This window comes from Podarcis liolepis, assembly GCF_965112155.1.
Source record: "Podarcis liolepis genome assembly, chromosome: W".
NCBI lineage: Eukaryota > Metazoa > Chordata > Lepidosauria > Squamata > Lacertidae > Podarcis > Podarcis liolepis.
This window is the reverse complement of record NC_139568.1, coordinates 15,408,796-15,432,906: the sequence shown is the minus strand read 5'-3', so window position 1 is coordinate 15,432,906 and position 24,111 is coordinate 15,408,796. Positions and strand designations below refer to the sequence as shown.

The window sequence follows — 24,111 nt, the reverse complement described above, 5'->3', positions numbered from 1 at the left end:
GGAGGTGTCTTGGGACTCCCCCTCTGAGGGATCCTGAGCTGCCCCTGTTGTGGACTCCGTCCCTGTGGCAGATTCTGCTGCTCTGGACTTTGGTCCTCAACAACAAGTTCCTCTTCCTCCTCCTCACCATCTGAGTCAAAGAACTGCTGTGAAAGCACGTCTGGATTGACATGCAGACGTGACCATCCAGCCTGTTCACAGAACTCAGCTGTGCTGGTCCCGGGGGGAGGTTACCGTGTGGTGTGGTCAGAGTTCGGTCCTGGGTCAAGGATCTGGAGAATGTCCACCAAGGGTGAAGCGGGGTCCAAAGCGTGAAGCCGGGCGTGGTCGGGAACTCTGGAAGAACAGGTCTGGGTGCTGGCAGAAACAGGTTTCCAACGACGTTGCTCCTGCAACCTGGGACTGGGCTGATTGGCCTTTATTTCCTCTGAGGCCAGGGGCAGTCCCGGCCCACAGGTGAGCCGTCTCTCCTGGCCTTAAGGCGAGCACTCCTCCTCAGAGAACTTAGTTCCCTCCACCTCTCTGCCCTGAGCCTCTGCAGCTCAGGAGAGGCTGGAGGGTTATTGGACCCAGGAGCAGCTTCCCTGACAGGGCTGGGAGAGGCGCACCTGCAGGCAATGGGCCCTCAATCACCTCCGGAGCCAGAGTGGATACATCTGGTGTCTGCTCCTGAGGATCCAGCACAGGTGCAGGCCCTTCAGATTCAAGCCCCTGCCCCAGCTCAGCCGGCCCTGGAGGCAGGGCCTCCTGTGCAGGCTGGGACTTCTCAGGTTCAGCTTCTGAATCAGAATCCCAGGCCATCACATCAGCACTGTTGCTGATTACCAGTCTGGACTGGTTCCCACTCGGGTATGCAAACCTCCAAGCCTTTGAGCCAGGCTCATGTCAGTATATGGAAACATCGCAGCTGCAAACAGCCAGACTGTTGACATCACATGATGCGCCTATCTGTGGGAAAGAAGAATTTCCCAGGAAGTTCACAGGCTGGAAAAGTCTCTGTGAAGAGTGTAATTTGAAACCTTCCGGCTCAATATGGAGGTCAAATGGCCGAAATATTGGGAAATATTGGAACAAGATGGAGATAGATTGAAACTGCAGAGTTTTGAAAAACTAAAAAACAAAGTGTGTGATTGGTTTCATTATTATCAGATAATGGAGGCATATAAATTGGACAAGAAAATTGGTTTCCAGGTGGAAAAATCAAAATTAGAAACAGAACTGTTAGAACCTAAAACTAAGACTTTGTCAAAGATGTATAACTTGCTGCTGAAATGGAATACTCAGGATGAAACAGTGAAATCTGCTATGATTAAATGGGCACAAGATGTTGGACATAACATTGTGTTTGCTGACTGGGAACAGTTGTGGACCACAGATATGAAATTTACGGCATGTAATGCCCTAAGAGAGAATATTATGAAAATGATATACAGGTGGTACATAACCCCAGTCAAGCTTGCAAAAATCTACCATTTGCCCGATAATAAATGTTGGAAATGTAAAGAAACTGAAGGTACATTCTTTCACCTTTGGTGGACGTGCCCAAGGATTAAGGCTTTCTGGGAGATGATCTATAATGAATTGAAAAAGGTATTTAAATATACCTTCTTGAAGAAACCAGAGGCCTTTCTCCTGGGCATAGTCGGCCAATCGGTGTTAAAGAAGGACAGAATTTTCTTTATGTATGCTACAACAGCAGCAAGAATACTTATTGCAAAGTATTGGAAGACACAAGATTTACCCACTCTGGAAGAATGGCAGATGAAAGTGATGGACTACATGGAACTGGCGGAAATGACTGGTAGAATCCGAGACCAGGGAGAAGAGTCGGTGGAAGAAGATTGGAAGAAATTTAAAGACTATTTACAGAAGTATTGCAAAATTAATGAATGTTAGAATGATGTTTGAATGAAGTTAAGCGGTTTCTAGCTGTAATGATATAAAAGAATATGAAAAATTGGATTTTTAAATAGGTAAAAATTTAATGTTATAATATATTAAGATCAAAGATCAAGATAATAAGGAGGGAAAGAAATTGCTGAATTAATTAATTGAATTGGAATACAAAAAAGGGAGGTATGAGGGGGTCAGGGAAACAAAGATATGAGTGTAAGATATGGAAAGGTTGATCTTTTATTTTTATTTTTTTATCTGTGGACTTATTCTGTATTTTTCTTGTACTTTTATTTTTGTTTTTTTATTCTTGTATTTTATTCTTGTATTTTTTGTTTTTATGCAATTCCTTTTTCTGAAACTTCAATAAATATATATATATATATATAAATTATAACAGTTAAAAAAAATGAAACCTTCCGTTTGCTTGTGTACAGGAAGTTTGTCAGACGTGCTGGAAGAACTGAACTGAAAGGACATGTTTTTCTGTAGTGCTGTAATGTCAGAAATAAACATCAAGTAAATAGATTTCTGACTACTTTTCTTTCCCCTGCAGAAGCAGAAGGAGGGGTGTGCATTTTAGTCACGCTTGGGAAAATGTCGCCTATCAAAATCTCCCTGGTCTGTCTGGATATCAGCCAGAGGAGGTTACCGGTAAGCAAGCTCCAAGAACTGTGAGAGGGGCCAGCCTCTGTGGAGGGGGCTTGCAAACCGACAAATGGTAGCAGAGCCCGCTGGTTGCCACAACAAGCTGAAGCACCAGGTGGGAGACTTTTTTTTGCTGATAAGCACCGATCCACGTACCTCTGCAATGCTGATTTATGGCTGGATGGTGAACGTGAATTGAAAAGTCTTCGGTTCACTGAGAAAAAGGCTCCTGTTTTGGATAAAACAGAGCGGAGAAGCAGCCACATACTTCACATTCCAGAGCTGATAAGAGCTGCCGTTGCTTGGAGACAGAATCGTGAGTACTTTTTGAGCTAAAATTTATGAGCTGGTTACCTTAAAGAGCAAAGAGAGAAAAGAAGCTTCAAAAGCAAAAGCAAGGCTGGGTTTTTCAGCGACGCTTGTTGTAAACAAACTGTTGGAAAGGGACTTTCCAAGTAGAGCGCAGCTTGCTGATTGCTGTTGGATTGCAGCGGAAGGCTTATTGTTTACAGATTCTCGGAAGGGAAAATTCCAGGCAGCTGGGCTGACTTCCAGGTGCAAAGCAGCTAGTAAACAGGATATAGACTTTTGGATTTTCCAGCTTGTAGCTGAAGCTGCAGCTTGGGATTAAAGATGGCTCTGTTCTCTCAGAAACTGAATAGCCAAAACTGGCTAGAATGGTCATTTGAAATGGAATTCTTGCTGGTGGGAGAGCAATTATGGGACTTAGTCCAGACCCCACAGCCTGTTGCTGTACAAGCACAGGGGAAGAAGGCAGCAATTCAAAGTGATTTGAAGCAGCGTGTGATCAGAATTTTGGCAGAAAATGTGGACGCTTATCTTGAGCCAGTCCTAAAGGGTGCAGAAGAACCAAGGGTCGCTTGGGAGTCACTCCGGAAAGCTTGTGAAGCTGGGGTTGGAAGCAAGGACCGAGAATTGGTTGCACCAAAGGGGGAGAGCCAAGATGAAGCTAGCCAAATTCTTGAGAGCTCATTGAAAGCTGGGAGGAGCTTTGAGCCACAAAAGGGAAGAGAAGGGACTGTTGCTGATGATGCTGTTGATGATCCTGTTTTTGCTGCAATGGCTGTTGCTGATGGGGGGAGTGAAGCTCAGAAATCAAGCACCCCCACTACAATTGCTACAGAGGAGAAAGCTGTAGCTCAGAACGCTGTTCGTCAGGAGACACCACGTCAGGAGAAAGGAGCTAGAGGGAGCTCTGTAAAGCCTGAGGCATCAAACAAAGGTCGTACCCAGTCCCAGGCAAAACCAGATATGGCTTTGATGTCACTAAAAGCTACATCATCAGTGGAAAACGCTTTTGTTATCGACATAGGATGCACGCAACACATGGCATCACGCCGAGACCTGTTTTCTACGTTTGAGAAGCAACGCTTCACTGTGAAACTGGCCAACTGTCAGGAAATGGAAGCAACCGGGATCGGAACTGTGTATCTAGAAAGCCTGAACTTGACTATAAACAATGTTTATTTTGTTCCTGATTTAAAGTACAATTTGCTGAGTGTTTCTCAAATCACTAAGAAGAAACTGGTGTTATCCAATGATGAGGAAAGTTGCAAAATCTACAAAGATGGAGAGCTGTATCTTTCTGCAAGAGAGAAAGACGGACTGTATCTGTTAACTTTTGATAAAAATGATTATAAAATGTGCACAGCATGTGAATCTAAAATGCTTTCTCTTGCAGGTATCTCGAAAGAAGACTTGAGAGGAAAGGCAACAAAGATTAACAGAGTTTTTCAGTGAGTGTATGCTGATGTAATTGGTCCTTTAGCACCATCTAGAGGCAATGCAAAATACTATCTTATATTTGTTGATCATTTTTCTCAATATGTATGGATATACATTTTGCAGAATCCCAGAGAAACCTTAGAAAGGTTGAAGGAGTTTTGTGATAAGGTTAAGAGTGTTCATAATGCTAATATTGATTTTCTTTTCACAGATGAGAAGCCAATTTTTCTTTCACAGGATTTTCAGGATTTCCTTGAGAAGCAAGGGATAGAGCACAAGGTTGCTGTTTCTGAAGCTGCATGGAACAAAACTGTTTGTGTAAAAGTGAACAAACAGTTGCAGAATGGCATGAAGGCACAATTGCTGAGTTCACACTTGCCACATGAGTTTTGGGCTGAATCTTTATCTTGTTTTTGTTACACTTGGGTGAGAAAGGTTTCAAAGGGTATGGAATGTTCTCCTTTTGAGAGGCTGTTCCAAAGAAAACCTTCTGTCATGCATTTTAAGGTTTTTGGGTCTCAAATCAGGACTGAAACTCCAGATGGGGTGGAGAATGCCAGAGGCATTTTTGTGGGTTATGAAAAGGGTCTCTACAGAGTAATTTTGTCTGAATCTGGTCAGGTGATTCTCACAAAATTTCTAGAAAGTCCTCCTGGACAGGAGAGTAATTTTTCACACATTTCCCACTGATGACAATTCAGATGATGATTTTGATTTTTCTGATTATAGTGGTACTGAAAGTGACACAGAAAGCTCAGAGTTCTGTTGACACAGTCATTGAGAAAGGTTCACACACAAAAGCTAGACCTTCACAAGTGAAGGATGAACCACTGTTTACTATTGGAACTGGTTCTCCAAAGAGTCCTGAGACTGAACCAGTCAGCAAGGAGGATGAGCACCTCATACGCAGGTCTGAGAGAATCACAAAGGGCGTACCACCCAAGAAGTATTCTCAAGAGTTTGCTAGTTCAGCTGTTGCATGTATTGCTATTGTTGACAACTCAAGCCAGGTTAAGGGTATGTCTAAGTCAGAGACAAAGACACAACAGGGAGTTGCTAAGCGTAACACAACATTTCCTAACCAAGGTAATGCAGATGCACTCATTCCTTGGAAAACAGACAACCAGAGAATTTCATTAGTGAAACCAGTGGCGGGTAGTTCCAAGGGTGGAACTGAAACAACAGGGGATTGTTATATGTATAACAACTGTTTGTTTTCTTCTCTGGATCAAGCTTTGTCCGCAGCTAACGATGATTCATATGGGGGAGGATGTCAGTATATGGAAACATCACAGCTGCAAACAGCCAGATTGTTGACATCACATGATGCGCCTATCTGTGGGAAAGAAGAATTTCCCAGGAAGTTCACAGGCTGGAAAAGTCTCTGTGAAGAGTGTAATTTGAAACCTTCCGTTTGCTTGTGTACAGGAAGTTTGTCAGACGTGCTGGAAGAACTGAACTGAAAGGACATGTTTTTCTGTAGTGCTGTAAGGTCAGAAATAAACATCATGTAAATAGATTTCTGACTACTTTTCTTTCCCCTGCGGAAGCAGGAGGAGGGGTGTGCATTTTACCCACGCTTGGGAAAATGTCGCCTATCAAAATCTCCCTGGTCTGTCTGGATATCAGCCAGAGGAGGTTACCGGTAAGCAAGCTCCGAGAACTGTGAGAGGGGCCAGCCTCTGTGGAGGGGGCTTGCAAACCGACAGCTCATACCCCACAAAGATCATTTTCTTAGACCTTGGCTCTGTCAGTTTGACCAGCTCCGGCCCATCTGGAACTGGTACAGGCTCGTCTTATCTTGAGCCCAAGCAGAGTAGTCCAGCAGCAAAAGGATAAGCAGGTAAATGTGCTACATTGCTAAAGTTTATTTACACTCTATGCTGAGAGAATACAAACATGCATCCTGCCTCTGTGAGAGCAGAGAAGCAACTCCCTCTCGACACAAAGAAAGCCGAGAGAAACACTGAAAAACAGGAAACCAGTGTACGTCATATCCAGTCTCCCATTCCTGTGGGAACCCAGCAGTAACTCTGACTGTGGAATGTAAACATTTGTCTTGTGACAAGCATTTGCTGCTCAGTGAGGAAACAGAAACCAACAGGCTCACCCTTCCTGTGCAGAGCCTTTGGAATGAGGACCCAGGCCTCACAACCAAACACATGGAGGTAATGCACCTTGGGCTTCCTACCGTGCAGCAGGAAATAGGGTGTGTTCCCTACACTTGAATTGTACACTCTGTTCTGTGTAAAAACAGAAAAAACGCCAGGCTTCGGCCCAAAAACGCTGCGGTAGCCCTGCATCAAAAATAATGGTGGACACTGCTTCCTGCAAAGTCCTATTTTTCCTTTCCGCAATCCCATTCTGTGTGGACTATGGGGCGTGGTCAACCTATGGCTGATTCCCTTCTGTCAGAAGAAATTCTGCAACGCAGACCCAGTGAACTCCGCCCCCCCTGTCACTTTGAAAACTTTTCACCTTGGTGGAGAAGGTTACCTCTACTGCTGTGATCCAATCTTTGATCAACCCAGCAGCCTCTCCCTTGTTTTTTAAAGAAAAAACCCAAGCCGATCTCGAGAAGTCATCGACCAGAAGAAGAACAAACTTTGAACCCCCCAGGGACTCTACAGACATTGGGCCACACAAATCTGCATGAACCAATTCAAAAGGACTAGTGGTCTTCCTTTCTGACTTGGGATAAGAGCATGTGACAACCTTCGATTGTTTGCAGGCTCTACAATCCAGGAATTCATCACAAGCCTTAAATTTACACCCTTCTGTTAATTCAGGGGCTTTTTTAACATAACTCCAACCCAAATGCCCAAATCTTCTGTGCCAGAGATGAGCACAACCACTATGTGGCGCTACATTCACACATTGCACCCTTGCTTCCTCAGTGGCATCATCAGTAACAACTGGCATCTGTACAGTAAATAATCTGTCCCTGCATTCCACAGTATACAGTTCCTTGCCATCCCTGGAAAAAGAACACACGTTATTTGCAAAAGATATACAGAAGCCATCTGCTACTAAAGCAGATACACTTAACAGGCAATTTGCTATCTCAGGAACAACATAGGCCTGAACTTCATGATCAAGAAAAGAACAATAAAGCATTCCAGTCTGTGTGAGCGGCCGTTTACTCCCATCTGCTAGGGAGACATAGCGACCAGTTTTTACTTCCTTGAAGTTTCGAAGAAGGCCAGAAAAGGGAATGAGGCAATGCGTCACTCCACTGTCAATCACAATGGAGAGAGTGTCTTATCGCTGAGCTTCCTCCGGAATTGCCATAGCAACACTCTCCCCTCAATTGTCCCCCTGGCTGGGGCCTTTGCAGGTGTCCTGCACGGTTGCCACAGCAACACTCTCCCCCCCCCCCGACTGGGGGCTCTGCCAATGTCCTTCACAGCTACCGTAGCTGCAGCAAGATGAAAGAACGATGACTTGTCTTTGTTCTCTGCACCTCCTGTGCCTTTTGAAGCTTTCCCACGTCTCTGCTGCTGAGAACCGTCTCTTATCAGCTCTTTCTGCAGCTGTGCGACCTTGGAGCTTTTTGCAGAACAAGGCTTCCCACGGTCTGCCTTCAACTCTTTGCAAAAACAACTCTCAGAGACTTTTGGAGACAAAGGCTTTCCAGAGCTTTCACTGCTGACTGCCCCCCCCCCCCACTGCTGGGAGCAGAACTTCTGCCTGCACCCTTTCTGCTGAGTGCAGGGCTTCCAGAGAAACAGCCTGCCACTGCTTTCCTCACAACTCTTGGCCTCTCTCCAAGTACATCACACAGATGCATTGAAGTATTGCCACAGCTTCCATCAGGAACAAGCACAGACACAGTCCCTTCTGCCTTCAATGGGCTCAATCGGCTCTCCAGGCTCACTGCCCTCTGTGGGCTCTTTCCAGCCCCCACTAGGCTCACTGAACTCACTGGACTCTCAGGGCACGAGTTTGCCCCCTCTGGTGTCACTTCAGCCCTCTCTTGGCCCTTGCCTTCCACTCCGGCCTCACATGCCTTTCGGAGGGATTCCCAAGCAGCTCTTGGCTCTTTGACACGCTCCACAAGTGGCAAAAGACAAGCCTCAACACTTGCTTTGAAAATGCCCAGCACACGCTGCTCCTCCTCTTGAGCTGCAGCCATCTTTGCCTCAGCCTTCCCACCAGCTTCAGGCATTGGGGGGTGTGCACACTGCCACAGCTGTTCCCCCAGCAAGAAGAACTTCATGCGAACAGACCACTCACTCCAATTAGTCCCACTTAGGCTCTCAAAGGGAACATGACACATCTGGGGCTGAGCCATATCTTCCCTCCCTTCTGTGACTTGAGTACTTAGTCTGCCAACTGGGTTTCCGAAGAAGGCTCTGCTCCCCTCTCTTCACCAGCGACCTCAGAAACTGTCTTTGCTTCCCGGCAGGAGATCCAGCTGGCAGACGTCTCTCTGCACTCCCTTCTCATCGCTTAGCAACCAAAACGTCAACTTTCCATAACCTTTTGGACTTCTGCCTGTCCAGTACGCTTCCCTACGCCAAAAAACACTGCTTTCCCTCTCAGTGCAATCTTCTGGGAAAACACTTCAGCTGAGGCAGAAGTAGTAGCAGAGATGCAGCGGCGTTGCTGTCGTGGGAGAATAGGGAGTGAAACAGTCCAGAGACAGAATCTTCTAATCTAGAAGCTTTATTATTTACAAGCAGTAAATTGTTCCGTCCGAGCTTTCACACATCTTTCTTCTCATAGTTCAAACACACTCCGACTCAGCTCTGACTGAAAACGAAACTAGAATCACAGAACAAAGAAACTGGGACGTGACATCCTGGCTGACTTCTTATAGAAAAAACCCTCCCTCAGACACGAAACACCAAACTCTATAAGTTAACCCTATAATCACCAAACTCTACAGATACGCAACGTTCTTTTTGTTCCAGATGCTGCACATAACCTACTGAGTGTCTCGAAGCTGACTGAACAGGACATAGACGTTTCCTTCAAGAAGAGGAAGTGCACCATCACCAAGAAAGATGACTTTGTATTGCATGCTGATTATGTTGATCGTTTGTTTGTATTGCATTATGATGATTCTGTTGATGTTGTGCAGGATGAAACTTGTTGTATTGCAGATACTAACAAGGTTTTGCATGCAGGACCTTAATGATTATCACAGGAAATTTGGTCATTTAAACTTCGAGGCAGTTTCCAAAATGCCTGCCTTAGTTGAACCCTGCAGGTACCACATGAAGTGTAAGGCATGCGCAGCAAACAAGGTCAAAATGGCTGCAAAAGGTAAGGTGTCTAGTAGACAAGCTACAGAACCATACCAGGTAGTGCATGCTGATCTCGTTGGTCCTCTAACATGCTATTTGGGTGGAGCCAGGTACTTCATGGTCCTCATTGATTTATTTTCCAGGTATATTCATGTGTTCAATCTCAAGCAGAAATCAGAAGTGTTTCCTAGGTTCATGGAATTCTGTGCTTGGTTGAAAAATGTGTATGACAAACAGGTGAAATGTTTGTTTACAGATCGAGGGGGAGAATTCACTTCTCAGCAGTTTGAAGCTTTTCTGACTGGGAAAGAAATTCAACATGATTTGTCAAGTCCATGGTCTCCTTGGATGAATGGACTTTGTGAAAGGGCAAGCCAAACATTGCTTCAAGGCTTGAAAACCTTGCTGCATGATGCCAATCTTCCAGAGAGTTATTGGGCAGAATCGCTCAGCTGTTTTGTTTACACTTATAATCGCAGAATATCATCACTGATTGGTTGTACCCCCTATGAAAAGATGTTTGGCAAGAAACCATTCATCAAGGACATGAGAATTTTTGGTTCTGTCATGTGGGTTCACACACCACAAAGCTCCAAGTTAGGCAAACGTGGTTTGCATGGTATGTCAGTGTTTGTAAAAAGCAAAAAAAAAAAAAAAAGGAGGAAAAGGTTCTGATCTCCCTTTGTCTCCTCAGTCTGGTCCTCGGACCCTTGTCGGCACAAAAAGAGTCCACAAGAATATCCTTGCAGAGTTTTATTCTTAAAAGTCTTTGTGCAAAACACGACTGAATAACTATACACACCAGCACTAACCAACCAACCAACCCAAACACCAACCTCAGCACAAACTAACATTTCTCACTTTATATATACAACCTGCTGCAGGCCGCTGAGTCATGCTGACCCAGCTTTATTCGCATTAAAGAAACAGCGGCCATTTTAGCCGTGACACCCCTTCTGTTTCTTAAATGCAAAAAACCCCAACAGAAACAATACATACATACATTATATACATAAACCCAGTTTTGTCATTAATTCATTATGGCATGTTGCTGGCAAAGGCTTGGTAAACAAATCAGCAATATTATCTTGTGACTGACAATACTCCAGTTTGATTACCCCATTCTGTACACAATCTCTAACATTCGCATGACAGATAGCAATATGTTTTGATGCAGATTTCATTATTTCCGAGCCCGCTAATGCAATGCACGATTGGCTATCTTCATACACTTGGATAGGCAAATCTACTTTACAATCTAGATATTTTAGTATCTGTATAAACCACATGATTTCATTGCATGCTAGCGACAGGCTCCCATATTCTGACTCACAGGATGAGGTCGCAACAAATCCTTGTTTCTTTGACCTCCACCCAATTATGGAATTGGCAAACATCATAACCATTCCACTTGTAGATTTTCTGGTAGCTACACAGCTTCCCCAGTCCGCATCAACAAATACTTCTAGTTTTTCGTCTTGTGTACTAGATATCTTCAAACATACATTCAATGTCCCCTTTAGATATCTGATAAGCCTTTTCAAAGCACACCAATCGGCAGTACTGGGTTTAGATACACGTTGACTCAGAACATTTGTAGCACATGCAATGTCTGGCCTTGACCACTGGCTTAAATACAACAGTGGTCCTATTTTTGAGTAATACAACTCAGGCTGATCAAATTCATCATCACACACTGTCTTTGGGAAATCTGGTGTCATGGGAGTTTGGACTGGCTTGCAGTTTTCCATGCCAAACTGCTCTATCAAATGAAGAATTTTCTCTTTCTGGCTCAATAGGAAGCTTCCATCAGCTTCCTGCCTTACTTCTACTCCCAAGTAATTGCTTACAGGCCCTAAGGCTTTAAGCTTAAACCTCTTTTCCAGTTGACTTGTAAGCTTCTGGATCTCATCTGTGGAACTCCCTGCTAAAAGCAAATCATCAACAAAGACTAAGAGCATTAGATATTTGTTGCCTGTCTCCTTGGTGTACAGGCATGGATCAGCCACACTCCTTTTAAAACCAAGTTTTACAAGGGCTTCATTTAAACACTGGTTCCAACACCTTCCACTTTGTTTGAGACCGTAAACAGCCTTTCTCAAACGCCAGACTGCACCATTCCCCTCTTCAAACCCAGGGGGTTGTCTCATTAACACTTCATGGTCTAAATTTGCATGCAGATATGCAGCATCAACATCAAAATGGTGCACTACTAGTTGTCTTACAGCAGCAATGGGGAGCATTAAACGAAAAGTTTCACTCTTTACAGTGGGAGAAAACACTTCATCATAACTCTCCCCTTTAATCTGAGTGAACCCTCTGGCTACTAATCTGGCTCGAAAACGTGGTTCCCCAGATGCAAGTGTTTTCCTTTTGTAAACCCACTTGCATGACACCACTCTGCTACCAGGTGGCGGCATTATGACCTCAAACACTTTGTTATGTTTAAAAGAGTCCATTTCTTCTTTCATGGCTTATTCCCACAAAGCACATTCCCCAGGGGGTAAGTCTAAGACTTCATTATAACTTTGTGGTTCCACACAACTCACATTGCATACTCTCACTCCTCCTAGGGTCAAACGTTGAGGAGGTACACCCTTGTTTGAACGCTGGGAGCGTCTAGGCACAACTACTACTTCTTCCCCCCTTATCTCTGGCTCTTCTTCCTCTTCCTCTAGAGAAGTATTATTATCTATTGCCTCATCTTTTGGGGAAATACGTGCCTCCTCATTCTGCTCCTGTGTTGCCAATGGCTGAGAAGAAGCCTCTTCTCTTACTTGCAGGGGCAGTAGGCAGTCTGGGTTGGCATGGATCGCAGTCCATCTGTCCTGGTCAGCGAAGTCTGCACTTCGTGACAGAACCACGCGTCCTGGGCGTAGATTGAAACACCACCCTTTGCCATAGGACTGATATCCCACAAACCGCAGTTTATGTGCTCTAGCGCCCCCTTTCTGGTGCTGAGCTTTGGGAATGTTTACATGTGCCCAAGAACCCCAATTATGGAGCATTGTCCACTCTGGTTCTTTCCCAAACAACACACGATAAGGAATATCTTTTATAGAGCTAAACCAGGTTCTATTAATCAAAAAGTTCGCTGTCAGAAAAGCCTCGCCCCACAGCCTATGGTTGTGGCCCAATCCTGCATCCACTAGCAGGCAGTCCTTTACTGACTGTATTACAGCCCCACGTCTTTCACACAGACCATTTTCAGCAGGGCTATAAGGGTTAGTCAAACGGTGAGTGATTCCCTTATGTCGCAACCATGTCCCAAATTGTTTGTTCAGAAATTCTCCGCCCCTATCTGTTTGCAGCTGCACAACAGGCCGAGCGAAGAGCTTTTCAGCTTGGGCAACCCATTCTCTGAATGTGGGGAAACACTCAGATTTCTGCTTTAACAAAAACAGCCAACTAAAACGTGATTTATCATCTATTACCAGAAAAGCATATCTGGCGCCCCCTTCAGTCTTTTGTGGAAAAGGGCCTATCACGTCACAATGGACAAGTTCTAAAACCTCTTTAGATACTCTGTCACTTTTAGAAGCCACAGGCTTCCTCTTAGATTTGGCCATTTTACATACATTGCAATCTAGGAAACAGTTACAGCTATTTACTTTTAGGTTCTTGCACACCTTTTGCATCTCTGAAAGCACATGGAAATTGGCGTGACCCAGTTTTCTGTGCAGTTCATGTACACACCCCTTATGAACTGGCAAATTATCCTGAACCACCTGGGCTGCTTTAACAGGCTTGTCCTGCATTACATATAACCCATTTTCCAACTTTGCATGGCCAGATACCTGAGTTCCATTCTTTATCAGACAGCCATCCTGTGTGAAGTTAACACTATACCCTGCATTAATCAAACAGCTTACAGACAGCAAACAATAGTCCAAACTGCTGACAAACAGAGTCTCTGGTAGAGTAGTGTTCAAGCACTGCAGGAAACATGTTCCCTGGCCAACAATCTTGCTTCTACGACCATCAGCAAGATAGATTGAGTCTTTTCCGTCGGCTGGCTTCTCCAGGGTCTTAAAGTCCTCCCGACTGTTGCAGATAATCCTGCTGCTGCCAGAGTCCAGCAACCATGTTCCTCGAGGTATCTTCCTCTCCTCTCGAGAAAATGCAGACACAAACTGAGCAGAACGCGTGTTCTTCTTCCCTGAAGAGAACACCTTCTGCTTACATTTCTGCGTCGATTGCTGTCTCTGCTCCACGTCGTCTCCTGGAAGTCTTGCCCTGCATTGACGTTGGAGATGCCCGGGTTGATTGCATCTATAGCATCTCCTCACCGCCATGGCCAAGTCCAAACCTTGGCGTTGCTCCATTGGCAGATTCTGCTGCTGGCCCCCTTTGCTGTAACTCCTCCGCTCTTGGAGTTCAGCCTGTCTATCTGACCTTCTTTCTGCATCTTCAGTCAATCTTCCAACCACATACTCAAGGGTCAGATCTCGGTGACGCATACTCTCCATGCTGTTAATCACAGGCAACCAGCTTTCAGGCAAATTTGAAAGGATAATGTATGTTTGGTCAGTCTCATCATAACGCTTACCTCTCTGCTGTAGTTGAAGAAACAGAGATTTCAGCGTTTGAAGATGAGTTGCCAAACTCTCACCTTCTTTCATAACAGTCCTGAACAGCCTTCTGGTCAGAGAAATTATAGTCCCAGCAGTTTCTCTGACATGCATTGCCCTTAATAAATTCCAGCACTCAAACGCTGTGCTGGCATTTGCTACATGCAATAACTGAGAGTTGCCCAAACACAGCATAATTTGGGCACAAGCCCTTTCATCTAGCCATTTTTTCTCAGCAGAGTCCTGTCTCAAAACCTCAGTTTCAACACAGTCCCATAGTCCATCTCTCCTTAACAACTGCTGCATTTTAATTGACCAACTCAGCCAGTTGCTTTCTGAGAGAAGTTCAAAAGGGATGCCTCCCCCAATATTTACAACTTGGGAAGACTGGAAATCTGCCATCTCTGCTGGTGCTTGCTGAGCCCCTTCTGTGGGGCCTCCAGCAATCTCTCCTGACTCTCTCTTTAGAGTCCAACTGGATGGTTCTGGCTGGCACTCACCGGCTTCTAGCTGCTGCCTCTGTTGACCCTCAGGTCCCGCCTGACTCTGCAACTGGTGTAGCCGCTCTGTGAGTCGCCTACTGTGGTTCTCTAGTAGTTCAAACTGTTCCAGTAGCCGACGCTGAGTGCTTTCCTGATCCTCGGATCCTAGCCGCTCCAGCGTCGCTACAGAAAGTTACAGCTTGCCACCAACTGCTCCAACACACAGCCACTGGCTCCATACACCACCAGGACTCACCAGCTCCCTGCTCAGATGCTGTCAGTCGTTTTACACTCTGCACATGCTCAGAAACACTGGGCCCATAACCTGTCAGTGTTTGTAAAAAGCAAAAAAAAAAAAAAGGAGGAAAAGGTTCTGACCTCCCTTTGTCTCCTCAGCCTGGTTCTTGGACCCTTGTCGGCACAAAAAGAGTCCACAAGAATATCCTTGCAGAGTTTTATTCTTTAAAGTATTTGTGCAAAACACGACTGAATTACTATACACACCAGCACTAATCAACCCAAACACCAGCCTCAGCACAAACTAACATTTCTCACTTTATATATACAACCTGCTGCAGGCCGCTGAGTCATGCCGACCCAGCTTTATTCGCATTAAAGAAACAGCGGCCATTTTAGCCGTATCTTTCTAGGGTATCAGAAAGGTTATTACAGAGTAATGATGACTGACTCTAAGACAATTAGGCTTACTAGAAGTGTTGAGTATAATGCCAAGTGGGGGGAGAATGTGGGAATTTTTCAGTGTTATCCTGATGACAGTGAAGAATCTAAGGATAAACAGCAGCAAAACTCCACACCCACTGATGAAGGTTCTGATTCTGATTCTGAAACTGAAACAGATGGTTCAGAGGATTTCAAGAGTGCTAAGGCCTCTATGTGACCCTCTGAAGGCTCTGATCGAGAATTGGAGGAACCACTGTTCACTATAGGCCACTTTTCTCCTAAGAAGAGGAGAGTGTTGAAGACCTACGTCTGATTCGCAGGTCTGAAAGAACCACAAAAGGCAGACCTCCAAAGAGATTTGCTGATGAATTTGCTAAAGCAGCAAAAGCTGTAACTGCTGTTAATAGCTCCAAGAAGGTATTTGAACCTTCAAGTTTCCAAGAGATCCAGGCTTTGGACTCGAAGGATGCTGAGCCATGGTTAAATGCCATGAAGGCTGAGCTTGATTCCTTAGAGAGGAACAAAACATGGGAGCTAGTTCCAGTAGTCCCAGGAATGAGGCTGGTTAGCAGCAAATGGGTATTCAAAGCAAAGACAGATCAAAATGGCAAGATAGTCAGACACAAAGCCAGATTGGTAGCCAGAGGTTTTTCACAGGTACCAGGAGAAGACTATCACGAGACCTACTCACCCACCGTGAGGTATGAGAGCATTAGGCTTATGCTCAAATTTGCTGCAGAAGAGAATCTACATGTTTCTCATCACGATGTGAATACAGCATTTTTGTACGGAACCTTAGGTGAATTACTTTATATGCTTCCACCTGATGGCATACAGGTAAAACAGGGATTTGTTTGTTCTCTGAAGAAGTCCCTTTATGGTCTCAAACAAAGTGCACGATGCTGGCACTCTAAACTCACTGAAGTGTTATTTTCTCTAGGTTTTCAGTAAGGTAAAGCTGATCCTTATGTAGTTGTCAAAGAGGAAGGGCAAAATAAGCTGTATTGCTTGTTTTATGTTGATGATATTCTTTTCTTTTGGAAGGATGTCAAAATGTACAATAGTGCCCTAGCTCGACTGAAGGAGTACTTTGACATGAAAGATCTTGGTGAGGTAACCAACTACCTATCTCTGGAAATAAAGAGAGACCAAGATGGTAATATTCTAGTACACCAGTCACAGAAAATTGCTGATGTGTTAAGCAAAATAAACCTGATGGGTGCTAACCCTGTAGACACAACTGATGACAACAGGTTATCAGGTAGATGACACTGAAGGAGCATTTTCTGACACTACACTGTACAGAAGTGTGCTAGGCAAACTAAACTTCATTGCCAGATGTTCAAGACCTGACATTGCTGTTAGCTGTAATTTCCTAAGCAGACAAGTCAACAATCCTACGGTTAAGGATTGGAAAGCTCTGAAACGCATAGTGCGCTATTTGAAAGGCACTATGCATTACAGACTGAGATTTAACAATCAGAAGTCTGGAGGTCTTGAGATATTTGCTGATGCGAGTTTTGGAAGTGACACTACAGACAGGAAAAGCACGTCTGGAGTTTGCTACATGTACAACCAGGGTCTATTTGATTGGTCGTGCAAGAAGCAAACAACAGTTAGCTTAAGTACTTGTGAAGCTGAACTGAATGCACTGTCTTATTCACTTAATGATTGTGAATGGTTGTTACAGTTGTGCAAAGACATGAGAATTCCTTTCAAATGTCCAATCCAGGTTTATCAGGACAACAAAGCATGTTTGGCTTTGCTGACATCTGAAGGTCGTAAGCAAAGCACGAAGCACTTGCAATTGAACCTGCAACATGCTAGAGAATGTGTGCAGAAAGGACTCGTAACGGTGTCCTACATGCCAGGTAATGAAATTCCTGCTGATTTATTGTCCAAGGTTGTTCCGAAGGATCAACACTGTACCTATGTACAGAAATTGGGTTTGTACTGAGATTGTACTGACACGCTGCCCAGTGGTGTGCACAGAAAGGGGGAGGATGTTAGTTTCTGTTTCTCACTGTGCAGCTGCTTGGAGTCACAGGACTGTGTTTACATTCCAGGGCTTCCAGATTGTTGGCAGTCTCACGGGAAGGGAGACGGGATGTGACGTTAGTGGTTTCCTGTTTCCTTTGTTCCTTTGTTCAGTTGCTCTCTGCTTTCATAGAGAGAGGATGTATTTTCTGTTCTGCGTAGTTTAGAAATAAAACTCTTTAAAAATGTAGCTCATACGATCTCATCCTTCCCTGCCGGGAACTCTGCTGATTGAAGAATGTGTTTGGAGCCTTATCAAAGGCTCGAGGTCATTAATTGTTTGTCAGAGGCGGTTTCAAAGGCTCGTTCGAACGGAGCTCCCGACAAGAAATACATTAGAAAACAAAAAGAAAAACCTCCTAGCAATGCTTGATTTGTAACATAGAACGCACTCTCAGGACATTATTCCCAGAATGATCTACATTTTGAGAGGAATTCCAGTTCATTTATCTAGTAAATATTTATGTAAAATGAACTCCTTAATTGATCTTCTTGATCCTCCATTTCTACTAATATTTTATAAATTTCACTGGTTCCCCCTTTTATAACTATTTTCTTCTTTATCTCGTGTGAGAAGGCAAATAAATTTAGGACAAAAATAAAAAGCAAGGGGGGAAAATAATGCTATTATTTTTATTCTACTAAAACACCACCACCATTATATTTATTTATACCTCTCACCTTCCTCCAAAGGAGCCCATTTGGTGCTGCCTGCCTCTGAAATGTTCCTTTTCCAGCTGGTCATTATAAGAATCTCCATGCCCAAGAGCAGTCTACCTCTGAATACCAGCTGCTGGGGGCACAGAAGGGCTGTGGCCCATATGTCCAAGAAAACTTCCCTCGCTAGAACGCAATGCTGAATTAGAGGGAACCTTTGTCTAATCCAACAAAGCAAATACGTTTTTATAAGGAACCAGGCACTTTGCATGTGCACAGAGTGTCTTTGCCTTTAGGTCCCTTGAAGAAAAGTTGAATTTCCCAAGGGAAATTTCTCTCTGCAATAATCAACAGTGCTAGTACTTTAGGGAAATTGACATCTTGTCACGGCAAACGCACCTTGAGGTATTGCTTGGCGTGAACTTCCTTCCATCCTTTCCATTCTCCTTCCAGGGACCAAAACATCTTTTTTTACATCCAAATTCCTCCTTATTGACTTCCCTCCTCCCTCCTGAAAAACCTTCCTAGTACTTACTTTCTCCACATTTCTTAAATTTAAATTCACCATATTATTAATTAATTTTTTACAATCTAACAATATTCCTACCTTTTGTCTTCACAGAGCTTCATTAAAACTTACAAATGTTATCTGATTATCACTTAATTTTTGCATATATTCAGTAAATTTCATCCAATCTTCTGTAAATCTTTGATCACGTTGGTTCCGGATCCTTCCTGTTAGTCTATCGAGTTCTGCATAATCCATCATTTTCATTCTCCATTCTTCAATCGTAGGTAACTCTTCTTGTTTCCACTTCTGGGCCATCAAAGTTCTTGCTGCTGACACTGCATATAAAAATATCTTCCTATCTTTCTTATCTATCTCATTACCTATTATTCCTAGTAAGAACGCTTCTGGTTTCTTTCCAAATGTATATTTCAATACTTTCTTCAATTCATTATAAATCATTTCCCAAAAGTTTTTAACTTTTTTACAGTCCCACCACATATGGTAAAACGTTCCTTCCTTTTCTCTACATTCCCAATCTTTATTACTTATCTTATACATCTTTGCCAGTTTTACAGGTGTCATATACCATCGATACATCATCTTCATTACATTTTCTTTTATAGCAGTGCACGCCGTAAATCTTATTCCATCTTTCCACAATTTTAACCAATCATCTATTTGTATATTATATCCAAAATCTTTGGCCCAGTCAATCATAACCGATTTCACCTCTTCATCCTTTGTATACCATTCCAACAATAATTTATACATTCTTGCTAAACTTTTGAATTCATTATTCAATATTTCTTTCTGAAATTTAGACTCTTTATCAGCAAAACCTCTTTGTAGCATATCTTTCTTAAACATTTCATTAATTTGAAAACAATGCAGCCAATCATTAACATATTCTTTAACCTCTTCATATGGTCTTATTTTCCATTTACTTCCTTCTCTTTCAATTAACTTCTCATATGTTGCTCATCCCCCCCCCCATGTTAATTTTCTTTACACTCATTGCTCCAATGGCGATAACCAATATGGAGTTTTTGACTCCAATAAATTTTTATACCTCTCCCAGACTTCTATAAGAGACCTTCGTATTACATGGTTTTTAAAACCTTTATGTACACGTTTCTTGTCATACCACAAATATGCATGCCACCCAAATCTATTATCAAAACCTTCCAAATCTAACAATTCTGTATTTTCTAATTTCATCCATTCCTTCAACCAACAGAGGCATGACGCTTCATAATATAATTTCAAGTCTGGCAGGGCGCAGCCTCCTCTTTCTTTTTCAATAACTTAAACTTTATTCTTGGCTTCTTACCCTGCCAGATATACCTTGAAATTACTCTTTGCCATTCTTTAAAAATTGCTGCCCCTTTGATTATTGGAATTGTTTGAAACAGAAATAGTAATTTCGGTAGCACATTCATCTTAATTTTTGCAATTGTTCCCCAAAATGACAGTTTCATTCTTCCCCACACCTCAAGGTCTCTTTTAATCTTGTTCCAAATTAGGGTATAATTATTCTGAAATAAATCAATACTCTTGGGGGTCAACCACACTCCTAAATATTTCACTTTTTTAACTACTTCCATCTCTACTTGTTGCTGCATTTTATCCGTTATTTCTTGGTTCATATTTTTGACAATTATTTTGGTTTTTTTCTTATTCAGTTTGAATCCTGCCACTTGACCAAACTGATCTACCATATTTTTTGCTCTATAACACGCACCCAACCATAACACGCACATAGTTTTTAGAGGAGAAAAATCCCTAGGCATGCCACCCGTAGGCATTCCCTCCATAACACGCACAGACATTTCCCCTTACTTTCTAGGAGGAAAAAAGTGAGTGTTATGGTGCAAAAAATATGGTATCTCTTTCAACACTGAATTTATGAATTACTGAATTTATGGGACCCTCCACAGTAATAACCAAGTCATCGGCAAAAGCCTTGACTTTATATTCCTTACATCCCACTGACACAGCTTTTAGAGTCATAGAATCATAGAGTTGGAATAGACCACAAGGGCCATCGAGTCCAACCCCCTGCCAAGCAGGAAACACCATCAGAGCACGCCTGACATATGGTTGTCAAGCCTCTGCTTAAAGACCTCCAAAGAAGGAGACTCCACCACTCATCTTCCAATTCTTTGAAAAAGTCCATTTTGTTTTCATTGGGTGCATATACTCCGACTATTATTAATTTTTCAGCTTGCCATTTGACTTGTACTGCCACTATTCTACCTTCTTCATCTTTAAAAATCTGTTGAACCTCTAATTTATTTTTAGTATATAATACCACCCCTCTCTTTTTGCTTTTGTCAGATGAAATGAATTCATTTCCTAATTTTTTGTTCATTAAAATTTTTCTGTGTCTTCTCATCACGTGTCTCCTGTAAACAAATAATGTCCAAATTCTTTTAAAAAAAATATTGTTGAATTTTATTTCTTTTTTTCTATCGTTCATCCCATTGACATTCCAAGTCCATAATTTCAACGCCATGATGATTCCAAATTAATTTTAATAATAAATTTTGATTCTATTTCTCCTCTTCCTCTTCTTTCTCTTCTTTATCTTCTTCAGATTATTGTGATCCTCCACCTTCCACCCCTGCTCCCATTGCCTCTGCTTCTTCTTCTTCTCTTTCTAACTCTCTATATCTTCTCAGGAATTTATCCATTTCATCTGATCTTGTAAACCTGTGTCTTTTTCCTTTAGAAGCAAATGATAGCCCCTCTGGAAATTCCCACTTGAATTCAATTTTGTTTTTCCTCAGTATTTGCACCAGCTGTTGGTAATGGTCGCGTTTCTTCAATAAGCGAAGTGGGACGTCTTTAAAAATAATTATATAATTTCCATCAATATTTAATCTTTTTTCTCTATTCTTTTGCAAGATTAGATTTCTTATTTCTCTATCTTTGAAAATAACTAAGCAGGAAATTTCTTTGCTTTGGTTGTCCTGACTTTAATTCTGAACGCGTTTTGTATTGTCTTTGCAACATCTTCTTCCTGCATCTCTAACCATTGGGCAATCTCTTTAATGAGTTTCTCCTTTATTTCTTCTCCTTGAACCTCTGGTACCAATCTAAATCTCAAATTATTTTCTCTTTGTCTCAGTTCATTCATAGCAATAGCGTCCCACATTTCTTCTTGAGCTCTATTCACCTCTGACACCTCTGCTTTAATTTTTTCTTCCTCCTTCTTAATTTCCCTAAGATCTAATTTAGTCTTCTTCATCCCTTCTTCCAAATTTTGTGTCCTTTTTGTCATTTCCTTCATCTGTCCTTTTATCTCATTAACTGATTCATCTTTTTTTTTTACATTCACATCTATTTTTTTATCCATTTGTTCCAATATTTTTCTCACTTTTCCTTATTTCCGCTTTCAAATCTGATTTAAGTTCTGTAAACATCTTTATTAAATCTCCTTTAATTTCAGATTCTTGCCTAGAACCCTTTCTTTCTGCAGGTGTCCCTCCTTCCCCTTTCTTCTGTGTGTGAGACATTCTAATAAGCTGTTCCAAAATAACTCCAATAAAGATATCCACCAGGGGGAGCCAAATTAAAACAATAGTTCCCGGCCACAAGATCAAAAATTGAGTTCAATAAAAGTCCCAGAAATTTCCAAAAATTATTTCACTTCCTTCATGCCACTTGAATGGCCACATCCAATATTTAAGATTGTATTCCAAAAAGCCACCGATGTAAAAGAAATGTAAAACTTTCCAAAGCCAAGTCCTTTAAAAAACTTCAACCAAATCCCTCAGAGAAAGCAGAAGAAAGACAAAAATATAATCCGTATACACCAAATAAGAAGAGCAGAGTTCAATTGAGAGAGGGGAAAAATTAAGTCCACAATCCGCAGTCTTATAAAGGGGAGAAAGTTAAATCCACAGTCCACAGTCTTATAAAGGGGAGAGACTGCGCTTCATCTATTCCGGAAATCAAAATGGCGATTCCCAACAAAAGAGTGGGGGTGCAGTCTCCAGTAAATCCAATCCACTTAAAAAGCACTTTGACTATGTCCCTTAAATACTTAGACTCCAACACAAAAGAAAGGAAAGAAAAATATCAAATTATATCTTCTTCTCTCTGGTAATACAAGGTGGAGAGGGTGAATACAGTTCCAAGAGTTTTAATCAGTCTTACTTGTTGCGTAGTTCCTTTTAAAATCGAAAGTAAATAACCATCCAAAGATCCTTTCCCGACGTTTAATCCATCCACACAAACAAAAAACATTTATCTCATCTCTCCCCTCCGTCTGTTTTACTCCTTACTTGGAGCTTGTTCAAAGTTAGAAATAAAAATCCACGAGAGAGAGAAATCCTATCGCCAAAACAACCCCCATTTGTCTTTACTCACTGTTCCGTTCCGTTCTGAGAATAGTCCCTGTGTAGTCTTGGGAATCCAGACAAGGCTGACCTCCTATTTTCACCTTATCTGTATCGAATTTGGTGCAAATTAATAATATTTTAGTCCGTTTAAAAGTTTCCAATTCGATTTCTTTTTTTTGGAGAGCCGATCGCTCCAGTGCACAAGCTCGGGGCTTCGCTTCTGGAGGCTAGCAATGGCGTCCCGCTGCCAGCCTTTCTACCCTGTCGCTCTTCTCTCCTCTAAAAAAGAGGATACCTGGCGACCGGGGGAACAGCTCGTCGGCAGCGCCGGGATCCTGGCCCCTGAATCTCCTTTCAGGGGATTGTTGGGGGGCTACGGTGCCCTTGTAGCACCCCCTTTTGCCTCCTAGAAGCTGGTCTCCCTCTCCGGAGGGTAAACCCGCTTGCTTCCACCTCGCGATCTGACCGGAAGTCCCATCGTCAGGTATTTGAAGGGATGAGGTTTGAAGCCAAAGCCTCTGGACAATAATTGAAAACTGGCGAGTGGTGATCTGCATTTGGAAAGCCCATCTTGCCCAGGAGGTGCCCCCACCCAGCCCTGCAATGGTGCAGGGATTTCAGGGCCCAGACCAGAGACCTTGGGGAGAGGGGAGCAGAGCAGGTCAGGCCCCCAGAGCATCTTTGCAATAATTTGCAGCCAGTACCTGCCAGGCTGATTTGCATGCCAGCAGCATGAATAGTCATGTGTACAGTGTTACCTCGGTTTAAGAACAGTCCTGTTTACGAACAATTCGGTTTACAAACTCCGCAAAACTGGAAATAGTGTCCCGGTTTGAGAACTTTACCTTTGTCTAAGAACGGAATCCAAACGGTGGAAGGGCACCGGCAGCGGGAGGCCTCGTTAAGGAAAGTGCACCTCAGTTTAAGAACGGTTGCAGTTTAAGAACGGACTTCCGGAACAGATTACCGTAAGTTTGTAAACCGAGGTACCACTGTATATATATATTAATTTGGTGAGAGGATTTAGTCGGCATGATGCCTGAGTCCCCTCAGCAAAGTGAAAATCTAACAGATTTCCATCGTTGAACTAGCCAGGCAAGGTTCTTGTTAACGGTCATAGTTGCCACCTAAGGACCACTTTGATGGTGCCCTCTGGGCAAATAGATGGGCCTTGCCTCCCCTCCCCGAAACTGGTACTTAGAAGGACAAAAGCTGGGGCAGTTGTGTGAGAGCTGAACTGGAAGCAGGCTGCAGGCAGAAGCTAGAGAGACAGAGCCAAGCTTGACT

At 42.9% G+C, this 24,111-nt stretch overlaps 1 long non-coding RNA gene and 1 pseudogene across 2 annotated transcripts in view; one reads left to right on the top strand and one right to left on the bottom strand.

The window, feature by feature from the left end:
- LOC310697821 (cathepsin L2-like) overlaps positions 1-18,432 on the bottom strand; it is a 106,603-nt pseudogene extending 88,171 nt beyond the window's left edge. Inside the window, exon 1 of the transcript XR_014530130.1 lies at positions 18,367-18,432. The product of XR_014530130.1 is annotated as a cathepsin L2-like (transcript). The remainder of the gene's footprint in view (positions 1-18,366) is intronic.
- The window catches only part of LOC310697712, a 1,172,922-nt gene that overhangs the window by 709,281 nt on the left and 439,530 nt on the right, over positions 1-24,111 (top strand). The gene's annotated exons all lie outside the window — the stretch shown is intronic.